This window comes from Solanum dulcamara, chromosome 2, assembly GCF_947179165.1.
Source record: "Solanum dulcamara chromosome 2, daSolDulc1.2, whole genome shotgun sequence".
NCBI classification, from domain to species: Eukaryota; Viridiplantae; Streptophyta; class Magnoliopsida; order Solanales; family Solanaceae; genus Solanum; species Solanum dulcamara.
The window spans coordinates 67,842,996-67,852,399 of record NC_077238.1 but is presented as its reverse complement, the minus strand read 5'-3'; positions in this window follow the sequence as shown (position 1 = coordinate 67,852,399).

Genomic DNA, 9,404 nt, shown 5'->3' with positions numbered 1-9,404 from the left:
TGATTGTCCCAACTACTCATAAATGAATGATTTGGGAATGACTAGAAGATTGATTGTCCGAAAGAATTGATTGGGTAGAAATGATGAACTGATAAAAGTCCATATGAGACTTTTTTATTGGTTTGATTAGAAGATTGATTGTTCGAAATGACTGATTTGATAAAACCTATGAACTGATAAAAGTTCATATGAGGCTTGTTCATTAGTTGATTGAGATTGATTGTCTTATGAATATTGAATCACGGGAGGAGTATCGAGCATCGAATTGAGTAAGAGTAAGTAATAACTCGAACTCAATAACTACATTGCCAAACATAGGGGAGGACTGAATCGTTAAAGTCGGATGTTTCCCTATTTTATATCTTGAAAAGATAAGACTTGATTGGTTGTTGGATCCAGATTGGTAGATTTGTACTTTGCCCTAGCAAGGTATTGGACGGTTGTGGCAACAACAACGAGCTTATTGTACGATCACTGGTTCATAAGTGATTGTTGTCCGATAAGAGAAACTCCCATATGGGTCTTGATAGTACTCTGATTTGATTTGATTTGATTGGATTGGATTGGATTGTATAAGATTTGTCTTTGTCTAAACCTTACTCTTACTTTAGACTGATGCCATCTTGATCAAGCTTCTTTCTTCTTGATTTGAGTTATCTGAATTGATAGCGTTCTACCTTATGAATGTTTTATTCTGCCATATTACATAATCGTACATTCTATATACTGACGTCCATTTGGACCTACATCATTTCATGATGCAAAGACAAGTTCTAGATATCATCAACAAGCACACCATTGAGGATCCGTTCATATTCCAGCTGATTGGTGAGTCCTTCCTACTTTCAGAGGATGTCATTCTTTTATCATCTAACTTTAGAGTTTAGACTTTTACTTTTATTTGACTTGAGGTAGCCATGAACCTATCATTGGCACACCACTCAAAGAGTTAATAGAGTTTTATAGACTAAATTGTTGACTTGTTGATTCGAGATCTTTTGGTTAGTTTTATTCGTACTAGTTTTATTGATTTGACTAGACAGATTGTTGGCCTTTGGCCTTATTGTATGAGTATCTATTTGATCATCTTGATGAGTTAAGTCTTCCATTGATTGAATGATTGTGTGAACAGGTCAAGTGGTTCGCTTGGGGACTAGCAATAATCTCTGAGTGCCGGCCATGCCTAGGGTACCCTCACAGGGCGTGACATTCTCTCTCTTTTCACTCGTCTCTTTCTCCTTTCTTCTCATTTTTTACCATTTTGTACCCCATTTTATTTTTCAAAAATTTTCTTTATTCCTTTTATATTTCTCTCTTTGTTTTTTTAAAAAATATATTTTTTACACCATTGTATGTTGGAACATATAATTAAAAATTAACTTTATCATCAAGTATGAATTAATTTTTAAAATTTTATTTGGTTATAATTTGGTAGAATTTATTCATTATGGTAAAAATGAATTAAATTAATTTGAATTTGACATCATGGTTAAATCACATTATACACAATCTAAATTAACTAGATGAAACTAAAAAGTTGGTACATACTTGATTAGATTATGGTGTTAACCATTATGGGTTGAAATATATAAATAAAATCAACTTTACCATTAATTATAAATTAATATAAACCAACATATTACCAAAAAAATTAATCATACCATACATCAAAATGTATACACTATAACATATCACAATTCTAAATCAACAAATCATCAATAAATTAACTACATCATCCATCAAAATATATACGCTACAGCATATCGTAATTAAAAACCAACAGATCACCAATTATTGTACCAGATCAGCCACCAAAGTATATTCCTTAATACATATCACTTTTAGCTTTTAACCAACAAATTCACCAATAGTTTTACCAAGGTTACACCACATTGTACACCATGTAAATTAACTTGATGATACTAAAAGGTTGGTATATATTTGATTAGATTATGGTGTTATGCGTTGTAGGATTGAAACATATAACTAAAATCAACCTTATCTTCAATTTTAAATCAATTTTTTTTATAGTTCTAAACTAATATATCAATTTTTTTTATAGTTCTAAACCAACATATCAGTATCTGAAGATGAACTTGAAGAAGACAAAAATGGAAAAATCAATTTGCTACACAGTCTTAACATCGAGAAACTAACAAGGAAATTGTAAGAGTGAGAATATATATCTTACATAGAAATAAAAAAGGAAGAGAGAGAATACGAATTACAATAGTTAGAGAATATATATTTTTTTATAAAGATTGAATAAAAAAAGAATAGAGAGAAAATAGATTACCAGAGTTAGATGAAAGAGAGAATATACTTTTATATAGATTAAATAAGAAGAGAAGAGAGAGAATATAGATTATCATAGTTAAAGGTAAGAGAAATAATTCATTTTTACATAGATTGAATAAAAAAGAAGAGAGAGAAAATTAATACCGTAATTATCATTTCCATTAAATACGGACATAACCCCAAAAAAGAAGGAAAAAAATACTGCTAAATAAATTATATAAATAAATCTTGAAAATTAAATTTATGTTTGTAATTATAAAAATAGTTTTGTAACTAAAAGGGAGTGTATGCATATATTGTTAACTAAGATCTTAAATAGTATATTCTTGTAATGTTTCCTATAATATTTCCCCATTTGATTGGCCAAAAAATTCTTCCAAATCTGCCAGAGTTCTTTAGCGATCTTCAAATAAATTACACTGTCAGAAATCTCTTTTGAAAGAAAATCGAGAATCCAAGATAGGATCATATTGTCGTTGCACCTACTCTAAAGTTTAAATTCTAGAGCATCAGAAACAGGTGCAATGCAAGATCCATCAATGAAACATAGCTTATTCTTGGCTGATAGGGTAATGGGGACAGATCTATGCTAACTTCCATACCATTTGTCATCGAAAGTGAAATTAGTTGTAACAACCCCTAAAATGTTGTATATCGGTATTTCAATTCTCGACGAAAATAATACAGCCTCTGTATTTTGGGCATAACTTTTCATAGGTTGGTCCAAATTAGGTGATTCAAATTTCTGGGTAATCACAACATCCTTACCTACAACTTTCATGAAGAACATAACTACAAATTCGGAGTATAAGTAGGTCAAATAAATTAATCTTTGCAAGATATAGTGCTGTGACGGAATTGAGTGTTGATAGAAGAAAATTCATATCTCACTGTAGGTTGCTCCAAATTAGTTGATTCTTGAACGATATGAAACTAGACTTCTATATATACAATTCTTATGAAGACACCAAATCCTAATAAGGAATTTGTCTTATTCAAACGCAGCTTCGAAAACGAGTATTCTGTTAAAAAGAACTCATCTTACCTACCATGGAAACATCTAGATGCATTTGACATCATGCATGACATAAATTGTCCTCCATTTAACATCATCCATGACATCAATATATTCCATTAAATTTTTAGATTTTTCTTTATAATTATTTTATTTATTGTTAGGTCCCTCTTTCCCACCTATAAATACCCACCTTATTTCTTCATTTTATTCATCAAGCTTTCTTAAGCATTTCTTCTCTCTATATACTTCTTCTCAAATATAGTTTTAGTTTTAGTAGTATAAAAATACTACTCCGGTGATTCTTATACTCCGGGTAGTACACAAAACGCTCCGGCGAGAAGAAAAGGCTAGGGGTCCAAGAGTGTTCCAATTCGGAGTAACCCTTCGGATTTAAGGTATGTAAGGCTTTCATAGCATCGGATTGAGTTCGTCCATGCGCCCAATATTTAAATTCATTATAATTGAGTTATAGTTGAGTTTTATCCAAATCTTGAATTCTAAATGAATTAATTCTTCTTCTATTGAGTTAGATATATTTATGCATTAATATTATTATTATTGTTATCTCTCATATTATTGGAATTATTGTTCATGGCTGGTTTTCCCATGAATCCTAATTGATTTGATGTTCATGAATATTTTTACACATGTTTTGAGTAAAGATGTTGGCTTTTTATTATTTTTATTGATAAAAAGAGAGTTATATGAATTAATACTATATATGTATTTTATTGAGTTTTGAAAGAGCAAAAGAGTTGAATTTGAATGAATTTGAGAAAAGGATATTTTGAGCAAGATGTTTTGATGAGATGTAAATGATGTTTTTGGAAGTATAATGATTGATGAACATGAAATGAGATGAGTTTGATGATTTAAATTAAAGTCCAATGAGACTAGATGATGAGTTTAATATGAGCACATATTTTGGGAGTAGTATTGAGCACCGAGTTGGGTAAGAGTTTAATTGACTCAAACCCCAGAACTACGTAGCCAGCGTAGGATGGAGGCTATGCCTCTTAAGTCCCAAAAAGAGGACTTTGATGAATGGATCCAAGATGGTGATGTTCTTTACCCTGGCAAGGTATTGGATAGATGTGGCAACGATATCGCTTCGTTGTATCATCGCTAGCTCATAAGTGATGGTTGTCGGTTAGAGAAACTCCCAACTGAGTAAGCATTGCTTATTACTATTATTTTTATTATTATATTTTAAACTTGCATTACATATTGATGTTGAGATGATGTTGAGTTTTGAGCTGAGTTTTCTTGAGAGGAGTTTCTTGATATCTGTCCTTACCTTCCTGCCATTTTACATACTCGTACATTCCACGTACTGACGTCATTCGACCTGCATCGTTTTATGATGCAGATACAGGTGTTAGAGATCCTCAACAGACGCATCGTTGAAGATCATTTCTTTTCAGCTATTTGGTGAGTCCTTCTTGTATTCGAAGGAACTCCTTATCCTTTTATTATTGTTGAGTGTGATGTTTCTTTTGAGGTAGCCATGGACATGTCATTGGAACCATCTAAGAGTATTAGAGGCTTCATAGACAGAGTCTGATGATGTAATCGGAGTAGTTCTCCTTAGAAACTACTTCTTATAAAAATTATCTATTTTTCCTTTGATTATGACTAGCCCACATTAGTATTCTTAAGTCTTCCGCTGATGAATAAATAAGAAATGAGACCAAGTTATTCTCTCGGAAGCCAGAAATGGTTTCTGAGTGTCGGCCATGCCTAGGGTACCCTCTTGGGGCGTGACATTAGTCATATTCATACCTTGATGATTTGAAGAATGTAGATAGTTAATATGACTTAAATCCATTATTGTGGATTTAGTACTTTTACTTACAGGTTATTAATGACTTTCCATAGGGAGAAGAGAAGCAAAAAAAAAATTAAGAGAAGAACAAGATATGAATAGAAATCAAATAACTTGCTCTGATACCATGTAGAAAATTAAGAGAGTTTGTAAAAATTTTTATTGTATTCTTTTGTATTATATACATGTATTTATATAGGTAAACACAAATGCAATTGTAAACAAACTAAATATCTGCTTATCTAACTAATGAATATCTTAATATATATATATATATATATATATATATATATATATATATATTTAAAGGAGGATGTTAGACTTGCTGATATGGCATGCCTCTAAGGGCTAGAAATCTATTTATCTTTTTTGTTTTTTGTTTACATTTTAAAGACATAAAATATTACAAAATATTACTTAGATTTTTTTATAGAATATTAAAGCATATGATTTAATACTCTCCTCATTAAAGCATAAAAATAAAAGCCCAGAAGTTATCCTCTTAATCACACCCCTTATAAGTGTCATTACTTTTCATTTGTCTATATCTCTTCCGATAACGGATATTTTGACACCAATATATACTCTTTCTCAAACTCAACATAAGAATGTTCTATTAAGTGTTCTTCTTTTCTTTTTCATGTTTGTATCCGTTATTATATTCTTAGTAGTTACAGTTATTTTTGTAAAATAATGTGATAATAGTAAAATTAAATTTGATCCCATTGTTATTTTTTATGGTATTGTTGTAAATAAAAAAAATATTGTAATATTTATTTTGAGTCTTTTAATAGTATGAATGATTAGCTTACAAGAATCAAGAAAATTCTTCTCTATGTGTGAAGATGGTGGCATTTTGTTGATGAGAATGATCCCACACAGGATCGAGACAAGAAGACTTCAATAATTCTCTTCACTTTGAGCTAACTTTTGGGTATAAGATATGTGCAAAAGACTATTGAATAAAGTACATGATATAATTTTTGATAAAAGGTACCACTACAAACTTTTTTATAAAAAAAACCATGTTAAAGAACAAATATTATTGCCAAGAATTATTTTGTACTACTATAATATTTTATATATAACATAAAGTCATGCATAGAAAAAATCAAGTGACACCTCTTTTTAGCCAAGAATTCTAGTTGTCTTTTTTTTTTCCCCTTTTCGTCATTTTTCCAATTCACATCTCTTCATCTTCATAACTTCTACTCTTAATTAGTATTAGTAATATCTATAACTTCTAAGTTTAATACATTCATAATCCCCAATTACTTAATGTTCAAGCTTATGACATCTTAAAATTATATCAAAATAATATTTCTATCCAAATATATTTAATTTTACGCTTAGTTATCCTGATCGACTTTAATTTTGTTATGCAATAGCTATCAACAAAGATTGCTTTGTATGATTAATTTTGTTTCAAAGGAGGATATGAAATATGTGAAAGGAAAACAAATGGTCAACAATTGTTGCACAAAAGGGTCAACAATTGCTGCACATTTGGGTCAACAATTGTTGCCTCCCTTTATGACTTTTTGCAAATGTTAGACATTTCAAACGCGTTTTGAAAACGCGTAAAATAATTTTTTACGCGTCTTTGTTTCCTATAAATAGAGGGCCTTTTGCCCTCATTTAAATTATCCACAATCTCAGAAAGAGAGAGTAAGAATACAAAGAGAGTTATACACCAAGATAAATTTTGTACTCTTGAGTGTCATCTTTAGTAGTTGTTCCTTTTACAAAAGAGAAGTGTTAATTATTGTTTTCTCCTTGTATTTAAGAGCAGTGTACTCCATATATTAATAGTGAGATCCTTCTACCCCATGGTTTTTCCCCTCTATCAGTTAGAGAATGTCACGACCCAATTTCGTAAGTCATGATGGCACCTACTATAACCCTCTAGTAGGTAAGCCAACCCGTCAACCCGGAACTTCAAGTAATGTGTTTGAAGGCTAAAACTATATAAGAGCATTGAATTATAAAAGTAAACAGAATGAATAAGCGGAAGTAAACCAAAACATGTTTTAAATAACTAAAGATCCCTCCCAAAACCTGGAAGTCACAAGTACAGAGCTGCTACAAAATAAAATATGAGTACAAGTCCCGAAAGTGGACCAAAAAGATATAAAACAACTGGCTAGTCTCAGAAGGCAAAAGACGGGCCATCCATGCTGAAGGAGACAAGAATGATCTAAAAACGCCAAGTACTCACCCTAGTCTCCGAAGTTGACTGCAACAGGATTGATTTATCTACGGCGATAGCTGGTGCTCGGTCCTGCATCGCGAAAGTAGATGGAGAGTGTAGTATGAGTACCAAAACAACAGGTACCCAGTAAGCATCATAGACCGACTGAGCAGAAAAGGTAAAAACAATATGAAAAAGAAGAATAGCCTAAATAGGAGTCAACATAAGCATCAAATGGGAAAAGAGTACTACCTATGAAAACTACATCTAACTATACCCAACTAGGCCCCCATAAGCCCAACCGGGACACTCGTGCGCAAGTTAAATAAAAACTCGGACGAACCCCCATAAGCCTGCCGAGTACACAGAATAGCTACAACTACCAAGGCTAAGAACCAAGAATCTGCGATGTTAGGAGCCGAAGTATTATATCATTTCCAAACCCAAAATCTCAAAAAGTCAACGAATAAGGGGTGCCTTAGGGATCGAGGTTGGGACTGGAACCTAGATGCTCACCCGAATGTTCATAGTGGCCAAGGCCGGGACTAGGTACCCGGATGCTTGCCATAATACATCAGTACGGTCGAGGCCGGGACTGGGTACCCGGATGCTCGCCGTAATACATCGGTGCAGTCGAGGCCTGGACTGGTACCAGGATGCTCTCTTTAACACATCGATATGATCGAGGCCAGGACTGGATACCCGGATGCTCGTCATACTAGCAAGTCGGCGGAGGCCGGGGCTGGGTACTCGGATGCTCCTCGATAATTCAGAATGGAGGCCGGGACTGGGTACCCGGATACTCACAGATATTTTATCCTATGGTGCTGAATATTCTCCTTTCCAACTAAACAATAATAGTACCGAGAATCTCCTTTCCAATGAGTCAACCAATATGCCGTCAAAACTAAAACCTGAGCCAAAGTCAACGATCAAGAAATCTAGTGTTGCCAACGCCTCACAAAAGTCACGATTATATCGAGTTATGGATGATGGTATTTTTAAGATCAAGAGTAACGCCTAGCTAAGGCCAAACTACCAGGCACTAGCCCGCTACATCATTCTACAAGGATCTAAGTCTATCGGGGCGACGCCGGGACATCTAAAGCAAGTTTACATCCTATACTAAGGCCAACATACCCCACCGTATCAATAACATGCTCATTATACTCTACTTATAATACTTAACAAATAACGACAAGATACACATGCTTCTAAATATCCGAAAACCCAATAATAAGCCTAAAGCATGATTTCTAACACCTAAGATATACAATCAAACTACCCAATCCAAATTCCAACTATTTCAACATGCTTTCACACATTTCGGCTCAATCTAAAGAAAGGTAAACCGTAGCCTACCTGTAGGCCAAACACGCGGGCTCCAAATCACTGTGCTGGAGCTTTTTCCTTTCGAACGGCCTCAGAACGCTGCCAAGCTGTCAAAAATAGAACCACAACATCGATACGGTCGTTTAGACACTAATTTCATAATTTTTGGAGATGGACCAATTTTTGGATCGAAAACAGGAATTGTGGGGCCCACATATGAAATTCCAGATTTGACCCCCAAAATAGGTTCTAAACGTCACCCCAAGCTCAAAAATCAGATTTATAATACAATTCGGGGTGGAAAATTACGCAACACGATCAAACAACCAAAACTCATAAAATTCGGACTAAAGGACCAAAAATGGCAGCATCGAAATCAGTAGATTTTGGAAATACGAGACTCTTTCAACCCAAACAAATTGCACTATGATGATCCTTGCGAAAAACCCCATAATCTAGCCTCAAGAATCACTCAAAATGGAGTTATATTGACCAAGATACACTTTTTCAAAATTTCACAAAATTTCATTCCGAAAATGACTAAATCAGTAACTAAAAACGCATTTTTACCTCAAACGAAGCTTCTCCTAGCATTTCTGAGATTACCACGAGATTCCTCACGAAATTCTATTGAATTTAGACCCTTGAATCACCAAAATCGGATTTATATTGGTCAAGATATAACTTGTCAAAGTTCTTCAAAAATCCATTCCGAAAATGGATACTGCTGCAAATAAAAT